Below are 19,348 nucleotides of genomic sequence, written 5' to 3'. Positions count from 1 at the left end.
TATATATACCATACATGTATACTCTGTTTTAAGTCAATTATATATACCATACATGTATACTCTGTTTTAAGTCAATTATATATACCATACATGTATACTCTGTTTTAAGTCAATTATATATACCATACATGTATACTCTGTTTTAAGACAATTATATATACCATACATGTATACTCTGTTTTAAGTCAATTATATATACCATACATGTATACTCTGTTTAAAGTCAATTATATATACCATACATGTATACTCTGTTTTAAGTCAATTATATATACCATACATGTATACTCTGTTTTAAGACAATTATATATACCATACATGTATACTCTGTTTTAAGTCAATTATATATACCAAACAAACTGTGTAAACAAGTCAGAAAAAAACTTAAATAAAGTCAATATAAATGAAGTTCTTGTTTTATAAACATTGTAAACTCAATAAAAAAATAAAACTAGATTGTATAAATTCATATATTCCTCTTGTGCACATAAATCAATAAAGATAAATAAAATATGATAAACCTATAGTAAAAACATCTTACAATCAATAAACACTAAGTAAATATATAATGAAATTGAGAAAATATCAATGTAAATAAAATTGTTGAAACCTGCATTTATTACAATTTAGCGTTAATAAATGAGTAAAAAAAATAATGATATTAAAAATGCAATAAAAACACTTGAAAGTTAATGAAAAATTTAAAAAATTCAATTTGTGAGAAATGCGCAAGATGATTCTCAGTGGTGGACGGTGATTGGTGGAGAGGCTGACATTCCCGCACGCTGATTGGCCGAGGCTGTCGGGTGAAGTAGACGTTGATTGGTCAGGTCAAAGCCAGCTGTCAGAAGGTAAATAAGACGACCATCAAGAAGGAAGATCAAGACTACAACACCAAGTTTGAAGACGATATTTACAACGAAATAATGGACCAGATGAGGTAAATTATAGCAGAGATTATACACGAATTATCAGAGTACAATTGTAGATAATTTATATCACTTGTAATTGTGTTTTAAGGGAGAAATGAGATAAATAAGGGAGGAGGGTGATCGTCTTCCTCTAGGGGAATAAAACTGGCTCATTTTCGAGCAAGGAAAAATAGAGACGAATTTTCAGTCTAAATAATGACCTAGATGAGGTAAATTATAGTTTAAATTATTGTTGAATTATTCTAGTATACTTGATACAACTGCTAACCTATAATTGTATATTAAGGCAGAAATAACGTGATAAATGAGGGTAATTTTAGCCTGCTGGTAAATGGTCTAGTAGATCGTAACAAGAGGCCAAAAAACGTTTTTATACAAGGAAAAAAATGGCCCAGTTGCTCATTTAATATTTTATTTGAAGTGGGAAGTCACTAAATGGCCTTAATTGTTTGAAATAAATTAGTCACTAAATAGTCTTTATCAAAATAAATGGCTGTTGATCATTACATTGTAATTTGGGTATAATAATTTGGGTGATGGCTGAAGTATTTTTTTTATTTTGATGGTGGAATAATAATATATATTCTAGGGTTGCTTGAGTGATGGTGGAAGTGTTTTTTCTGTATTTTTTGTTCACTGTATATAAGCAGTTTGTTGTCCAGGGTTTGAGTGATGGTGGAAGTATATCTTTTATTTTGGTTGCTATATATTAGTGGCAGACTGATTTGAACAAAATGTGTTGCAGGGTTGAGTGATGGTGGTGAGTTGTGATGGACGGAGCGCTGGAGACGGCAGTGTGTCGTTACGTCGTTACGGAAGACATCCACCGCAGCGGAGACGGAGGATCAACCTTACAACAGCGATATACTGTTGGTGCTGCTATGACCATCACATGATGCTGTTGTTGACTCTCCAGGTGAAGCCTATTGTTGGGTCCAGGGGTCAGGGAGGGATCCATGGGGGTTGTGTGGGTGGTCAGGGAGGGATCCATGGGGGGTGTGTGGGTGGGCAAGGAAGGGTCCATGGGAGGTGTGTGGGTGGTCATGGAAGGGTCCATTGGATGTGTAGGTGGTCAGGGACGGGTCCATGGGAGGTGTGTAGGTGGTCAGGGAAGGGTCCATGGGAGGTGTGTAGGTGGTCAGGGACGGGTCCATGGGAGGTGTGTAGGTGGTCAGGGACGGGTCCATGGGAGGTGTGTAGGTGGTCAGGGACGGGTCCATGGGAGGTGTGTAGGTGGTCAGGGAAGGGTCCATGGGAGGTGTGTAGGTGGTCAGGGAAGGGTCCATGGGAGGTGTGTAGGTGGTCAGGGAAGGGTCCATGGGAGGTGTGTAGGTGGTCAGGGAAGGGTCCATGGGAGGTGTGTAGGTGGTCAGGGAAGGGTCCATGGGAGGTGTGTAGGTGGTCAGGGAAGGGTCCATGGGAGGTGTGTAGGTGGTCAGGGAAGGGTCCGTGGGAGGTGTGTAGGTGGTCAGGGACGGGTCCATGGGAGGTGTGTAGGTCGTCAGGGAAGGGTCCATGGGAAGTGTGTAGGTGGTCAGGGACGGGTCCGTGGGAGGTGTGTAGGTAGTCAGGGAAGGGTCCATGGGAGGTGTGTTGGTGGTCAGGGACGGGTCCATGGGAGGTGTGTAGGTGGTCAGGGAAGGGTCCATGGGAGGTGTGTAGGTGGTCAGGGACGGGTCCATGGGAGGTGTGTAGGTGGTCAGGGACGGGTCCATGGGAGGTGTGTAGGTGGTCAGGGAAGGGTCCATGGGAGGTGTGTAGGTGGTCAGGGAAGGGTCCATGGGAGGTGTGTAGGTGGTCAGGGAAGGGTCCGTGGGAGGTGTGTAGGTGGTCAGGGACGGGTCCATGGGAGGTGTGTAGGTGGTCAGGGACGGGTCCATGGGAGGTGTGTAGGTGGTCAGGGAAGGGTCCATGGGAGGTGTGTAGGTAGTCAGGGAAGGGTCCATGGGAAGTGTGTAGGTGGTCAGGGACGGGTCCGTGGGAGGTGTGTAGGTAGTCAGGGAAGGGTCCATGGGATGTGTGTTGGTGATCAGGGACGGGTCCATGGGAGGTGTGTAGGTGGTCAGGGAAGGGTCCATGGGAGGTGTGTAGGTGGTCAGGGACGGGTCCATGGGAGGTGTGTAGGTGGTCAGGGACGGGTCCATGGGAGGTGTGTAGGTGGTCAGGGACGGGTCCATGGGAGGTGTGTAGGTGGTCAGGGATGGGTCCATGGGAGGTGTGTAGGTGGTCAGGGAAGGGTCCATGGGAGGTGGGTCGGTGGTCAGGGACGGGTCGATGGGAGGTGTGTAGGTGGTCAGGGCCGGGAGCATGGGAGGTGTGTAGGTGGTCAGGGAAGGGTCCATGGGAGGTGTTTAGGTGGTCAGGGAAGGGTCCATGGGAGGTGTTTAGGTGGTCAGGGACGGGTCCATGGGAGCTGTTTAGGTGGTCAGGGACGGGTCCATGGGAGGTGTGTAGGTGGTCAGGGACGGGTCCATGGGAGGTGTGTAGGTGGTCAGGGACGGGTCCATGGGAGGTGTGTAGGTGGTCAGGGACGGGTCCATGGGAGGTGTGTAGGTGGTCAGGGACGGGTCCATGGGAGGTGTGTAGGTGGTCAGGGACGGGTCCATGGGAGGTGTGTAGGTGGTCAGGGACGGGTCCATGGGAGGTGTGTAGGTGGTCAGGGATGGGTCAATGGGAGGTGTGTAGGTGGTCAGGGACGGGTCTATGGGAGGTGTGTAGGTGGTCAGGGACGGGATCATGGGAGGTGTGTAGGTGGTCAGGAATGGGATCATGGGAGGTGTGTAGGTAGTCAGGGAAGGGTCCATGTGGGATGTGCAGGTGGTCAGGGAAGGGTCCATGGGGGGTGTGCAGGTGGTCAGGGAGGGGTCTATTGGGAACGTACAGGTGGTTATGGGGGGGTCATTGGGGATATGTAGGTTGTGAGGGTGGGGTCCATTGGGGATGTGTTGGTGGTCAGGGTGGGATCCATTGGGGATGTGTAGGTGGTCAGCGAGGGGTTCATCGGGTGTGTAGGTGGTCAGAGAGGGATCCAGGGGGGTGTGTAGCTGATTTGGAAGGGTTCCATGGGAGGTGTTTAAGTAGTCAGGGAGCAGTCAATGGGGTAGTGGAATTGGTCAGGGAGCAGTCAATGGGGTAGTGGAATTGGTCAGGGAGCAGTCAATGGGGTAGTGGAATTGGTCAGGGAGCAGTCAATGGGGTAGTGGAATTGGTCAGGGAGCAGTCCAGGGGGCAGTGGAATTGGTCAGGGAGCAGTCCAGGGGGCAGTGGAAGTGGTCAGGGAGGGGTCCCGGGGGCAGTGGACGTCGTCAGGGAGGGGTCCCGGGGGCAGTGGAAGTGGTCAGGTAGGGGCTCCGGGGGCCGTGGAAGTGGTCAGGGAGGGGCCCCGGGGGCCGTGGAAGTGGTCAGGGAGGGGCCCCGGGGGCCGTGGAAGTGGTCAGGGAGGGGCCCCGGGGGCCGTGAAGGGAAGGTCTAGGAGGTTAGGGAAGGTCAAGGGGGAGTGTAGTTGGTGAGGGGGTCAATGGGAGTGTAGGTAGTCAGGGAGGGTCCAGGGGGAGAGTGTTCAAATTCTAACAGAATCTGTGAAGTTCTTCCTCTCAGTGAAAAATGTGATAAATCTCGACTTATTTTGGCTGACTTATTTAAACTACCATAGCTATGTAGGTATACCAAAACCACTTAAATATAGTGTTTATTATTCAAGGTTTCTGGTATCCATGGTAGTTCTTGGTGCATCCCTGGGATAACTGGGCACTACTGTGTAGGTCTTGGAAGGTATCTCCCTGGGATACCAGGAAACCACTGTGCTTTAGCTTCCGCAGTTCTTGTCTCTCTAAATTAGTGTCCAGGTTGCTGTGGATGGACTCTTGGTTACAAGGCAGGGACCAAGAGCTAGAGCCAATAGTCTAGAAGCACATCCTTGTGGTGTGGGTTTTTTTTTTTTTAGATACAGTAAGCATTGCATGTAATAGACGTTAGAATTAATAGGGGGGCATTGCTTAAATTGTACATTTAATTGCTTGTTTATCAGGTATATTGGTTGCATACTAATGTCTGTATAGGTATATAGAAATACAAGTAGTTGTATGGATCATAGTCACTGAAAAACCAATAAGTAATTTCTTTGACATACTTTAGCATTAGTCAGATTTAAGTGACACTGATTTTAATCAATCTTAGTGGTTATTGAAACCTCCATATGTTTGTTGTGTGGATAGTTGCAACAACGAGATTCATTGTTGACAGATTGGTGTCCAGTGGTGCGTCGGTGAGCAGTAACGTTGGTTTGCTGATTCTTCCCCGAGGTGCGATCGTAGTTATGACAATGGTGCTGCCACCACCACTAGAACTGCTACTAGTACTGTCACTACCAATAGTGCTCCTGCTAGTACTGTCACGACCACTAGTGCTGCTGCTACTGTGAGTGTTATAAAACAATTTTCTTGGGATCAGTACTTACCGAGATAAGAAACATGAAGATGACAAAAGTTAATGACTCACGGCAACATCGTCGACTTCTGCTGCTCTCCGTATTATTGTTTTTACTTTTATTGAATGTTTTTCTCTTCTAATAATTTTTTCAACAAATTTTGTGGGCTGTGAGACCAATATAATGAATAATGTATATATATCCATTCTTCACACCAACCCAGTAACTGCACACATTGTTTGCAGAACTTGCTTACACAAATGAATATAAATATTTATTACTAATGTTTTAAAGTATACAGATGGAGCATTATAGTGCAGAGTTAATCGGTCCATCACTTTAAGTGTGTTAGTGTGTGTGTGTGTTTAAAGCACCCTGTATATGTCGTGCTGAATAGGTAAAACTTGTGAATTTGGCGGAAATAGCAACACTTCTTGTGGAATAAGACAAGCGGAAATTTGTGTATGCAATAATTTCGCAAAAATCATTCTGAACCAAACGAAAAAAATTTATTTCATCGTTTATTAAATTCTAAATTTGTGTAAAATGTATTTAGTTCGATTAAGCTATAATTAAATTACGGTTGCTATAATAGTTACGTAAGTTTTCTAGGGTTCTTTTGATACAAAATTGTTAATTTTTACATAAAAATATTTTTATACGAATATCAGTATTTTAAAAAGGGCTTAATTGTAAACACGTTTTCGCTAATTGACCAATTTTACCTATTAGACACGACATTATATATATCTAGTCACTGGACATGATCCTAGGACAGCAGCAGTCTATGGAAATCTTTGAAACACAGTTCTGTACACAGTGCTGTACACTGTGCTGTTCTATACTCCATACACACAAAACTAGTGTGTTCGCATTTTTGTGAGTTTTTTTTTTATTTAAAACGTCATATAACAACATATTAAATATATAAAAATCCATCCTTCATTAAACAGGTATACAAAACATAATACATGAACATAATACACCTTATAAAGTACGCTGCAGCACATATCCGATATTTACACCTAAGCCAACTAGTATTTCCCTAAACCATACATGATGAAATATCATATAAAAGCATACAACAATACGTATAACATTATAACAAAAATTAAAGCCTTAAACATTAGTACATAAATAAATGACATATCCTCAAACATGTATCCTTATACTTGGACTACATTCTTGTCTTACCTTTGTTTCTATATATTTTTATTTATAACTTACAACAAATACAAGAATGCATAAGAGTTTAATAAAAGAAGAACTATATTGGATATTAACAATAACCTCTATCACACCATCCCAGTACTTAAAATAACACCATAGCCAATAACCATATGACAACCAGTTACACATCCCACAACATTTCCTACAGAACCCCTTCTTTTACAATAATTAATAATGCCAATGCAGCCAAAAATATTTACATGGACCGTTCTAAGTAATACCTTAAGTAACCTAACAATTAGGGTATATACTCTTACCTCATTATACCTTAATGGGAATTTACCATAAGTTGGTGTTGCAAGAACAAAACAAAACAAAACTATAAAAGTACATACGAAAACAGATTTGGACATTACCTTCCTATACACACACACCTGAATCAGAGGAAGAATATTCACACACAATATGTAATATCAATAATAATGCATCAACCATGAAATTCCAACTGTCATGACAACATTACATAACATGGAGTTTACACGTAAAATATAAGAGCAAACATTACATGCTACCTCATCTTTAAAACTAGATTATGTAAATATTTAATATAATCCAAAACTAGAATTATCACATTATCATGTCAAATCGGTTCTCCCCACTCAAGAACGGGGCAAGAAACCCCCTCAATTAAGACTATACAGGTACACCCCTACAACTAACTAAATCCTAACTTAAGATCTAACTTGTTAATGATTGGCCATAAGATCCTAATCTCCCTGTCTGAACACAAAGTATACATCCTTGACATAGTAATTCACTACATGAATGTGTGTAAAGTAATACAATCCTTCTTCTATATAGGAGTACAGCTTTAAAGGAAAGTACTTGCAGCTGCATATTTGAAACTACAAAAATACAAGCATCATCCCATACTAAGGTGCACCTGACCTACAGTGTTACCTTGTTTTATTTTATTTTTTTAACACATCTCATATTACTAAAAAGAATTACTATAAATCACTGGTTGTATCATTTTTGTACATGTTCAGTACTGCATGACATAAAACACCATAACAGCTGCGTAGCCACCTATCCTTGACAGTGAGTAATAAATTTACCCAAACCAAAATACGTAAATGTATGACGTTCTAGGTGTTACTGAATGAAACCATGGTACTGAACGCAAATATAAAATAACCCTCCAGGAACATAACCAGTTCGCGAATGTATGCTCTCACTAGCTCACTCTCTCATCACCTTCAACACTACTAGCACAACCTTACACCCCCCCCCCCTCACATTAAAGGAGACCCGTCCCTTGCCCCCCCCCTGTTCCCTGAGGAGTTGTGCTACAGTGAGATTACGATAACCTACCGAAAAACTTGATTCCCATCTCCCCCTATATATTAATCTATTCCTACACCTTGTCCTAAAGAACATTGCTGCTAACGCTTTTATCCTCAACTGCCCTTTAATCTGCCTCATTCCCCAAGAAACATGCAAATAATCTGCCATAAAATACATCAAAGCCCTCCCCACTTCACTTGCTACCCCACTAACATCCATCGACAAAGATCTAAGAAAAGACCAACGCCCCCCCCCCCCCCCAACAACCTAATAACTCCCGCCATCCAGACTCGCACCACGCCCAAAGATGAACACAAATATACCACATGATAGGCAGTTTCCTCCTCCCCTCAGAATAAACATGTTGCCTCTCTCACCAACACCATTTTATGCAACACTTGCTTAGATGCAACCACACCTACTGGATCACTATGACATGGCCTTGGATGCACTGGAAGAAAATCAGAATGCAGATGTAATATACACAGACTTTGCAAAAGCATTTGACAAATGCGATCATGGCGTTATAGCCCATAAAATACGTGCTATAGGAATAACTGGGGAAAGTGGGGAGATGGATCTTCAAATTCCTAACAGATCGAACACAGAGTAGTGGTCAACAGAGTTAAATCGGAGGCTGCCATAGTGAAGAGCTCTGTTCCACGAGGCACAGTACTCGCCCCCATCTTATTCCTTATCCTCATATCAGACATAAACAGATATATACACCACAGCACCATATCATCCTTTGCGGATGATACTAGGATCTGCATGAGGCTGTCATCTGCTGAGGACGCGGTTAACCTCCAAGAAGATATAAACAAAGTTTTCCAGTGGGCAACGGTAAACAATATGATGTTCAATGAGGACAAATTCCAACTACTCCGTTATGGAAAACTGGAAGAGATAATAACTAGAACAGAGTATACTACTGACTCGGCCATACAATAGAGCAGAAAAATAATGTAAGGGACCTGGGAGTAGTAATGTCTGAGGATCTCACTTTCAAGGATCACAACAGTGCCACGATCGCACGTGCAAAGAAAATGGTAGGATGGATAATGAGAACTTTCAAAACGAGAGATGCCAAGCCCATGATGATCCTTTTCAAATCACTTGTTCTCTCTAGGCTGGAATACTGCTGTACATTAACATCTCCATTCAAAGCTGATGAAATCGCAGATCTAGAGAGAGTACAGAGATCGTTTACTGCACGTATAAGTTCTGTCAAGCACCTTAACTACTGGGAACACTTGGAAGAACTTGACTTGTACTCGTTGGAATGCAGGAGGGAGAGATATATCATAATCTACACTTGGAAAATCTTGGAAGGAATGGTCCCAAATCTGCACACAGAAATCACTCCCTACGAAAGTAAAAGACTGGGCAGGCGATGCAAAATGCCCCCAATAAAAAGTAGGGGCGCCATTGGTACACTAAGGGAAAACACCATAAGTGTCCAGGGCCCAAAACTGTTCAACAGCCTCCAATCAAGCATTAGGGGAATTGCCAATAAACCCCTGGCTGCCTTCAAGAGAGAGCTGGACAGATACCTAAAGTCAGTGCCGGATCAGCCAGGCTGTGGCTCGTACGTTGGACTGCGTGCGGCCAGCAGTAACAGCCTAGTTGATCAGGCCCTGATCCATCGGGAGGCCTGGTCATGGACCGGGCGGCGGGGGCGTTGATCCCCGGAATAACCTCCAGGTAACACCCATGAGAAAACGGTATACCATCTCCCTGACTCTTGCTGGTATCCTAAGCTTCCTAAACTCCCCCCATATGACCCTCCAGTTATACATGGGGTATACTGCGACCCCCTGCAATACGCCCCTTTCCCACACCACACTCACCACTGTGTTTACCTTCAAACTTTTAACCTGCCTCACTGTCGACAAGAATCTTATTACATCTTCACACTTTCTCAAGTCCCTGCCACACCACCAGTTTCTAGCATCCCTCATCACCCTATCTACCCTAACACCCCTCGCCCCCCCCCACCCTTAGATACCTCTGCTTAATATATAATGCCATTACCCTAGGCCCTAAGGCCAACAAACCTAGTCCCCCCCGTTTCACCTCCGTCATGACCACCTCCTTGGACAACCAGGCCCTCCCAAACCCCCACACGAACCTCAACACCCTCCTCTGTATTTCCTGTATATCCTGCACCCTCAAAGGGAACACCTCCGCCACACCCCAGACCTTACTATACACCACCGAGTTAATTACCAACGCCCTCTGCTGTAACGCCACTTCACTAACCCTCAAACCTTTTAACTTTCCTATAACCCTACTCGTGACTGTTTCTGAGTTAATCCTCCTACATTCCTGTAACTGCTTCATGTACCATATCCCACTCACCCTAATTCTGTCACAAACCGTCCATCCCATCTCCTCCCCCAATCTCCCCCCAACCCAATTTCCTACATCCAATAACCTAGACTTAGCTAAATTAACTACCATTCCTGAAACATTCCCAAAACTCCTTATCACCTCTCCCACCCTTCTTAAGCCTCCCCACTCGTAACTAAAACAGTTGTATCATCCACATAACCTACTATTCCCCCCATGCTTCCCCCCTACCCCCCGCAATTCCTCCTCCACAGCCTCATAGAAAGGATGTTGCACACATGCAAAGAGCAACTGCGACAGCGGGCAACCCTGCCTTAATCCCTGTTCCATCATCACCGTCCACCCCAGCTTCCCAATAACCTGCACCCTCATGACAGCCCCCCTCATATAGTGTGTGCACCCACCTCACTACCCCCCCTCCAAAACCCAATTTCTCCAAACATCCCCACAAAAAATTCCCTCTTCACACAGTCATAGGCCTGAGCCCAATCCAAGCCAAGGACGCCCCCTCCCTGGCAGTTCTCTATAAAATCCATTATCCCACTGTGCCCATTCTTCATAGTCCGTCCCGGTATCCCATACTGACCCTCGTGTATGCTATTCCCAATTACCTTCTTTAACCTGTTACCTAATACCTTCGCAAAAATTTTGTAATCTGTACACATTAACGACAAAGGACGATAATCTCCCAACCCCTTCTCCTTCCCCTTCTTCTTTGGCACCAAAACAATAACCCCAGTTTTCTGTGTTTGCACCATCCTACCAAGTTTCAACATATAATTCAGAACCGCCATTAGGCACTCCCTCAGATCCTCCCAATGTGCTCTGTAAAAATCATTAGATAACCCATCTATTCCCGGTGCCTTCCCCTGACAACCCATTCACCACCTCCCCCACCTCTGCCTCCTTAATGCCTCCCTCCAACATGTCCCTATCCCCCTGCCCCAAAACCTGATGAACCCCTATATCTCTAAATGTTTCTAACCCAACCACCCCTCCCCTTCTCTTCCATTTCTCCGTAAACCAAGAATCTGTATACCTACTAATACAATCCGTGTCCGATAGACCCTGTCCCTGCACATAACCCTCCACCCTCCCCTCCACGACAATGTGCCACGGTATTCCTCAACTGTCTGTCCTTGAATTTTCGTAGTACAAACCCTGTTGGCTCATCACTTTTTAGTACGTCCTCCATGCGTGCCCTGACCCTGAGTGCATCAAAACGTTCGTTATGCATCTCCACTAAAAGACTTCTAAGTTCCCCCATAACTCCTCCCACACCTTCCCTACCCCCCCATAACAATCACTCAACTGGCCCTCTAAATAATTCTGCAATCCAAACCTCCAGCATGCCCGTTCCCTGCCCCTCTTCTTAAAAAATCCTGCAATCTGCACCTTTGCCTGCAACTCCCACCAATCTAGCAAATCCACCTCATCCCTAGTCTCACAAAACCCTTTCCACCATGCCTGAAAGGACCAACCTTGATCTTCCTCCTGTAAAAGCCTCACATTTAATTTCCAATAACTCTGATATATTCTCGGAATACCTTCCACCCGCAGGTCAGCCAACACTGCCCTGTGATCAAACAAACCCACGTCTACTGTTAAAACCCCCTCCCCCCTCCTCCCACCCCATGACTCGCAACAGACTGGTCTCCTTTACTAAAACAGCCACTCCTCCCTTTAAAAGTTTTGCCATGCTTACAAACAGCTTATATCCTCTCAATTGCAACTCACTACCTGACTTATGGTTATGTTCCTGTAGGAAACAAACATCCACATCATAACTTTAGAGGAGCCACTCTAACCATACCCTTTTTACTTCAGTCTTGAGGCCATTAGCATTTAGTGTTACACACCTGAACGGTCAAGGAAAGGCTGCTTACCTCTGTGCCGCTGTGGCTTGCTCACACTTGCCTTCAAGCTGCTCACACTTTCCTTACTACTCTTTAATAAGACCCTCTACCCCCCTGTCCCTCCCCCCCCCGATTTTCCCTGTGCTGCCCCCCCTGTAGGGGATTTTCGTACCGCCTCTGCCCATGCCTTCTTACCTGGTCTTTTCCCAGGTGTTAAAACGTCGTCTAATTCAGTCAACCCTACTGGCCGCTTCCTAGAGCTGCCTCCACAGGATTTGGAGGAAGATCTCCATCCTCCACCGGGAGTGTGACACACGTCCCCAACTGTTCTCCTTCCTTTTCCACCTCCTCACTCCATAGAGGGGTCCCAGTTTTCGCCGTCGCCACCACACTCGTCTGCTGGACCTCCTCCACTGGGTCAGGCACCCTTGGGGCAACTCTACGTGCACATTGCGCCGCTATATGTTCATAAGAGTTGCAAAGACGACACGTCCTCCTTTGTCCCGCATAAGACACATATACCTGAGTTCTGTTGCCTGTTAACATAACATACGAAGGTATAGGCTTCTTTAATGTCATCTTGATGTTTTATGAACCTTCCGGGAGGCCCTCATATGGCCCATCCCGCCATACCCCTCCTCTAGCCTCATGAATGACTCCATAGTTGCTGAAAACGTCCTCTATACCAAACTTGGTTGCCTCAAAGGGTACATTTCTCACCCGTACCCACGTGTAGTAAGTAGACACGTCATGCATACACACATCCATCGTCGAGTTGAGGCACATTCGGCGTTCCTGGTACTCCTCCACCACACTGCTGTAGAAACTGGCCCTCAGAAACTTCACAAATACTCTTTTCATCCCGTTAAGGGCCACACCATACAGTTCCTCGTTAGGGATGCCATATACATCCCTAATAATTGCAGGAAGAAGTATGTTCTTCGTAGCAGGGCTCAGAGAACCCCTTAACAGCTCAATGTAGACTGTGTTAATCCTCCTGCCGGTGTAATCCGCCATGTTTGATCAGTGAAAACTGCGCAGAAACCAGGTGAAGTGGGAGCTACTGCGCAGCCCGTCCGCACGGCTCAATAGCGATGCGAACAATGATTTTTGTGAGGTGGTTGTTGTATGTGCACAGACAAAACACCTGACAAAATTATTTAAGAGGCAGTTGTATTAGTGGTACCCAGACATAAAACGAGAGGCTATTTGATGATCAGTTTTCACACTGTTTTGTGTCACAGATATTACCTGGTTCTTCTATATCGTTTGATGACAAACAAAATTCTCCATTTGGTGGTTTTTCTGCTCATCATTTTGCTGTAAGACCCTTGTAGGTTCAACGCTTTTTTTATAACAATAATAATGGTCCTCATCTTCATATTATAAGCACTGAGTATGATAATGTCCATTAAATATAAAAAGTTTAATGCACCACTTATAACTTTGGACAAATGTGACATGTAACAAACCCAATCTGCATGTCACATTGGTCTACTAAACTCATATTGAGAGCGTAATCCAATAATAGACACAAGTTTTAGAATTGGTTCATTGTTCTCTCTCTTTTTCCCTTCCACTGTCATTTCGTTATGGTGAATGGATGTCAATGCGAAATCTCGTTTGTCATAGCACCATAATGCTATGGTCATTGGCAACCAACACTTTATCTCGCTACGAATGCCTGCGTTGAACCTGGGCAAATGTTTATGATTTGCACGCACTGCACCACACACGTCTGTCATGTTCAATTGAAAGAAACTGCTGAGTAAGGGGTTTGTGTACTAGTATCAGTATATACTGTGTCCCTTACCAAGATATGGTTCCACCAATGTTCTAGCTACATCTTCCGGGATTCCCAGTAACTTCTTGGTATCTACCAATGTTTTACTTCCCGTGTACAAAAGTTTATCTAATACCAGGCCACTGTGTCACAAAGTACAAACTTGATACCAAAATGTTCCCTCCAGCTCGGTATATATGTACTGTTCCAACGACAATCTATCTTTGAAGAAAATTAAAGTCGTCAGTTACAAGATTCTTGAATGCATAAAAGAACATTTTGAACTTTTGTCTTAGATACATGAAAACATTTCTAATCTTGATAAATTAGACACGTGCAACATTTGGGCATCTTTAATGAAGAAACGTTTCGCCATGCAGTGGCTTCAACAGTCCATACAAAGGAGAATGGTGAAGAACAGGAGCAGTTTGAGGTAATTAGTCTCTCAGCCTTGAGTCAATGTGATTAGTCCATCAATCATGTCTGACACAGCAACATCTCATGAACTTAATACAGGGAGTTCTTCAACTTGCCCAACTCTTGGGCACGACATACTACCACATGCGTCAAATGTTATACCACCCACGACTGCAGCACCTCTCCTGCCCACAGTATATAAACCACTTCTTCGCATATATTCTGTATTCTTTTCAAGATTGTTGGACTGATCACATAGACAAGGTTGAGGGACTGATTACCTCGAACTACTCGTGTTCTTCACCATTCTCCTTTGTATGGACTGTTGAAGCCGCTGCATGGCGAAACATTTCCTCATTAAAGACACCCAAATGTTGCAAATGTCTTAATTTATCAACTTATCGGTATTTGGAGCCATTCATCTACATTTTTTAATGCTGCATAACTTTTTGTCTGTCAGGTCTGATTTTGTAAGATAAGTGTAAAATAGGATAAATCTGTTGACTGCGATAATATCACTGAAGGTCGGGGTAGAAATTAGGCAATCTGTTGATCTGATTGATTTGATATTATGTCCATAGATAGGTAGCATAAACATTATTGCTCACCCCCCCCCCCCCAAAAAAAAAGAAATAAATCTGCCACATTTGCTTCTTCCACAGGTGTAGTCTTGCTGTGGTGAAATCATTATATTTGCCATAATGTAATCAAAATTGTTACTTTCCCTTGCAATATTTTTCCTTCAAGAGCTGATCGAAGAATATTTCAAAGAATTGCAGTTCGCTTGCAATGTTTCCAAAGGAGCAAGATGACAGGAATCCACTTTTCAGTGTCAAAATGATAGGAATTGGGAACAAAATTGGGATTTTGCTGGCATTCTCAGGTGGTTTGCTGGTGGGTACTGGACATCAACTGATTGTGGTTGTGCAGGTTGTGTTGTGGAGCTAATTGAAGATGCCCTTTGCCCTAGACTTGCTGAGTCAGCGGTGTGGGTCCCAGCCTGGGCTGGTGTGGCATCTTGCATAACTGCAGCACCAACACCACCTACAGATGCATGCGACCTACTGTCTACCAACTATAGCACATCATCGCCACTTTCACTATTCCAGGTGTAAGACAATGGGATGTACTCTATCCTCTTGGTACTACATGTGGTACACTACTCATCCGTATGAGGCATCGTATAAACTGACTCTTCACAGGTAAATATTATTCGTCACTATACCTACTCGAATGAGCAACAAAATCAAAGACCACTGCAATATCGTAACTATCACTCGCATCCGAGACCTGGCCATGCAAAGATATTTTCTTTTGTGACGTGGTACAACTAAATGTGACACAGACAACCACCAGAGGTAAATGGTGAGGGTCGTCAGGGTTTACAACACTATTTTTCGATATCCTGAGTTATAATTTTGGTCACAAATTGTTCAGAACCATAGTTGTTTTTCAGATTCACATGGGAAGAGGTGATTCAGAGTTTGATTGAGAGTAAAGTATTTGTTACCACGAGACATGGTGAACAGTGTGTACAAAGATGGAGTTCCCATAATGCAGAGGTGGGCAACATTTTTTCTGCCAAGGGCCATTTGGATATTTACAACATTCGTGGGCCATTCAAAATTAACTTAAAAATTAACCTGCTATATTTGGTCATTTAATGTGATGGCTGGAACTGCTAATCTTTGGTGAGGCACGTGATGTTATTTGGTATTTATGTTGCTACTCGCAACTACTTTTCCAGGTTTGTGTCGGTCATTATGAAGTGCAATCTACTCTTTGCAAGAGTAGTAGGTGACCTGTACTTGACTCACTCACAGGTCACCTCAGAGGTGACCTGCACTTGGCTCAGAGGTGACCTGCACTTGGCTCAGAGGTGACCTGCACTTGGCTCAGAGGTGACCTGCACTTGGCTCAGAGGTGACCTGCACTTGGCTCAGAGGTGACCTGCACTTGGCTCAGAGGTGACCTGCACTTGGCTCAGAGGTGACCTGCACTTGGCTCAGTGAGGACTTGCCCATCAGAGCTTATTTCTTGGGTAGCATTGAAAATTGGGTTGGGCAAATGTTTTGTTAGTGGGATGAATTGTAAATGACCTGCCTAGTATGGGCCAACAGGCCTCCTGCAGTATTCCTCCTTTCTTATGTTCTTAAGTTTTTAAAAAACTGCTCGCAGCAGTAAGATGTTCCGAACATAGATGCATATTTGACTGCTTGTCTCCTCATAGTAGGGAAATTCAGCATTGCTTGTGTAACGTTTATAAAACTCAAGTAATGGGAGGTTCTTGTACCTAGCTTTCAGTTCCTCATCGCTTTGCAGCTGAATGATTAGCGTTGTCAGTTATCAGGCACATCATTTGGTTTCACATTGAACGGTGTGGCAATGATCAATTTCATTTTACTTTTCATGTCTTTGAATCTCTGATTAAATGCCAGTTTGTTTTGCACATTCACTAGCAAATTCAAGTGTCCTTCCAGACAGGGGAAATGCATCATATTGTTCCTTTTGAGTTGCACTTTCTACAGTCTTAATTTTGCTTCAAATGATTTCACTCTTGAAAGCAGGGAGCTGAGAAGCTGGGTTGGGAACGGCAGCTTTAAGTTCAGTTCTCAAGTACTCCGTTATGCCTACCATGAACGTAAGATCATACAGCCACTTGCTGTCATTGAGCTTCTTGGCAGATTTTCCCTTCATCTCCATGAACTGCTTGACGTCATCCCGCAGTTGATAAAACCTCATGAGCATGTTCTCACAACTCTGCTTCAATTAGCTGCCTGACTGCAGTGGAGTGCGGTTGTGCACAGCACCCCTCTGCTGTTTGTCAGGAGAGCTCTCATAGCAACAATAAGGCGCTGAGTATCCGATGTAGGGTGAACACTGTCAGCGTTGAGCTGCTTCGTGGGGCGATTTCCCCCTCTACGGCGCAGGTGTTACTTCCGGCAATCATCAGGGAAACGTACGGAGTGCAGGATGATGAGGTTTATGGTGTGGCCCTGAATGGGGCCTATCGTCTATTCGTCAAGTTAAATTCGCCGGCTGTGTACGAGTCGTTAGTGACGAAATTTGAGCATGTGAGTATTGATGTAACTCCAGCTGTCAAAGTGCGACTCATAGACGTCTCTCGCCACTATACGTGGGTGAAGTTGCGAAATGTCCCCTTCGAGGCTGACGAGGAGGACTTACGGAAGGTGTTTGCAGCTTATGGTACCGTGCATCTGGCAACCCAAGGCAAGTGGGCGGCAGGTGCGTACATGGGACGTCCGGAGGGTACATTCTCCCTCAAAATGACACTGAGGCACCCGATCCCATCATACGTCGTGATGCCGGAGTTTAGGACCCAAATTCTAGTGGCGTATGCTGGGCAGCGACGGACATGCAGGTTGTGTGGGGAGTATGATCATATGGCAGCGACGTGTGGGAGGCAGTGGAGGGCGCCGGCGCAAACAGGTGGAGCACCAGTTACAGGTGTGGATGTCGTTGAGGAGAATTCCAAAGGAAACCGAGGAGATGGCCGTCTGTGGAGTGAAATTGTAGAAGAGTCTCTTGTGGTGCATGATGGGCGAGGCACGAGTTGTGTGGAGCCAAAAATGGCCACTTTGCCGGTGACGGGGGAGGAAGTGCTAATTCAGCAGGAGGTGCAAGAGCTGGAGGAGGAGCTCGACGAGGTATTGAAAACTTTACATTCTTCGGGCGAGGATAATGGCTTGGTCCGTGAAATGGTGCCTGAGTTGAAAGGAGAGTGTGGCGGGACAGGCACGAGAAGGAAGGAGGACAACTGCAGGCACAGAGAGGAGTCACCGAGCTCTGTGCGACAGGTCACAGTAGAGGTTGATGTTCACTGTGAGGAATCTTCGGAAGACAGTATGGCGGTAGAGAGTGTCACGAGGAAGAGGGCGGCTGGGTCAGACTCAGATGATGTCCTGACGCCCGCGCAGAGGTCTGGGAGGAAGGATGTATATTCTCGTGACAGCCAGTATAAGAGGCATCGAAAAGGGGGGGGGGTGGATGGTGACAAACCACATGTTGACCCTGGGGCAAGAGGCCCTGGGAAGGGTGAGAGGAGAAAGGGTTGGAAGCTTTAGAAAGGCCTTAAGTGCATGACTGTGAATGTGAATGGACTGTGTACTGGTGTGAAGAGGGAATGCTTTCGTATGATCTTACGTCGATACAGAGTGGACGTAGTCTTTCTACAGGAGCATAATTTCAGGGAGGGTAGAGTGCTCGAGGTGGAAGGGTATAAGGTGTTGACTCTGCCATCGGCACGTTTGAAAGGTGGTGTGGGTTTATTGATAAAGGAGGCGAGCCCGTTTGTGTTGCAAAGACGTGAAGGGGGTGGGGGGGGAGGGTGTTGCGTGTGGAGGGGTGGTGGATGGGGCAGAGGGTAACCTTTGTAAGTGTGTATGTACCAGCTGAAAATGATATGAAAGTAAAGAGGGATTTTGTGTGTGATGATCTAGTTTTTGCTTTCTGTGGTTTGCCTGAAGTGGCCATCGTAGGTGGGGACTGGAATTGTGTGATCAGGAGAGCGGATGTGGAACCACGAGGGGCGGGGCATATGTTGACAGCATTACGCAATCTTTTGGTGGACGTTCAGTTGAGGGATGTGGTAGGTGGGGGAGCGTGGGAGGTGGAGCATACTTTCGTGAGGCGAGGTTACGCAGCTAAGTTAGACAGGTTGTATATATCTCATAAGGTATTGTCAAAGTCTGTCCGTACTATTGAACTAGCTTTTTCAGATCATTGGGCGGTTGTCGCAGAAGTAGAGTGGGATTCTCTAGCTTGTATCTCTAGGGGATATTGGAAATTAAATACGAGTCTGTTGGAAGATGAGGAGGGGTTGGGGGGTTTTACGGAGCTGTGGGAGAGATTAACTGAGGAGGTACAAGGTGTGGAGGACGTGGTGACGTGGTGGGATGGTGTGGCTAAGGACTGGATTCGGCATTATTATGTGAGGGAGGGGAAAAGGATTAATTCTTTAAAATTTGGGTTGATTAATTATTTGGAGGACAGGTTACGGGGTTGTTATGTAAAAGGGTCAGTAGAGGGTGTCTATCCGATGGAC

At 44.9% G+C, this 19,348-nt stretch overlaps 2 long non-coding RNA genes across 2 annotated transcripts; both read left to right on the top strand.

Annotated features, from left to right (window-relative positions):
• Nucleotides 1–784: 784 nt before the first annotated feature.
• Nucleotides 785–5,352, top strand: LOC138855115 (uncharacterized). The gene is made up of 3 exons (XR_011394272.1): nucleotides 785–940; nucleotides 1,678–1,848; nucleotides 5,175–5,352. It is a non-coding gene; the product is annotated as an uncharacterized lncRNA (long non-coding RNA).
• A 6,947-nt stretch (nucleotides 5,353–12,299) lies between these two features.
• On the top strand, nucleotides 12,300–16,381 carry LOC138855114 (uncharacterized). Its single transcript, XR_011394271.1, has 2 exons — nucleotides 12,300–15,485; nucleotides 16,031–16,381. It is a non-coding gene; the product is annotated as an uncharacterized lncRNA (long non-coding RNA).
• Nucleotides 16,382–19,348: the final 2,967 nt, after the last annotated feature.

This window comes from Cherax quadricarinatus, chromosome 81 (genome assembly GCF_038502225.1).
Source record: "Cherax quadricarinatus isolate ZL_2023a chromosome 81, ASM3850222v1, whole genome shotgun sequence".
In the NCBI taxonomy this organism is placed as follows: Eukaryota; Metazoa; Arthropoda; class Malacostraca; order Decapoda; family Parastacidae; genus Cherax; species Cherax quadricarinatus.
This window is presented reverse-complemented; position numbering and strand designations above follow the sequence as displayed.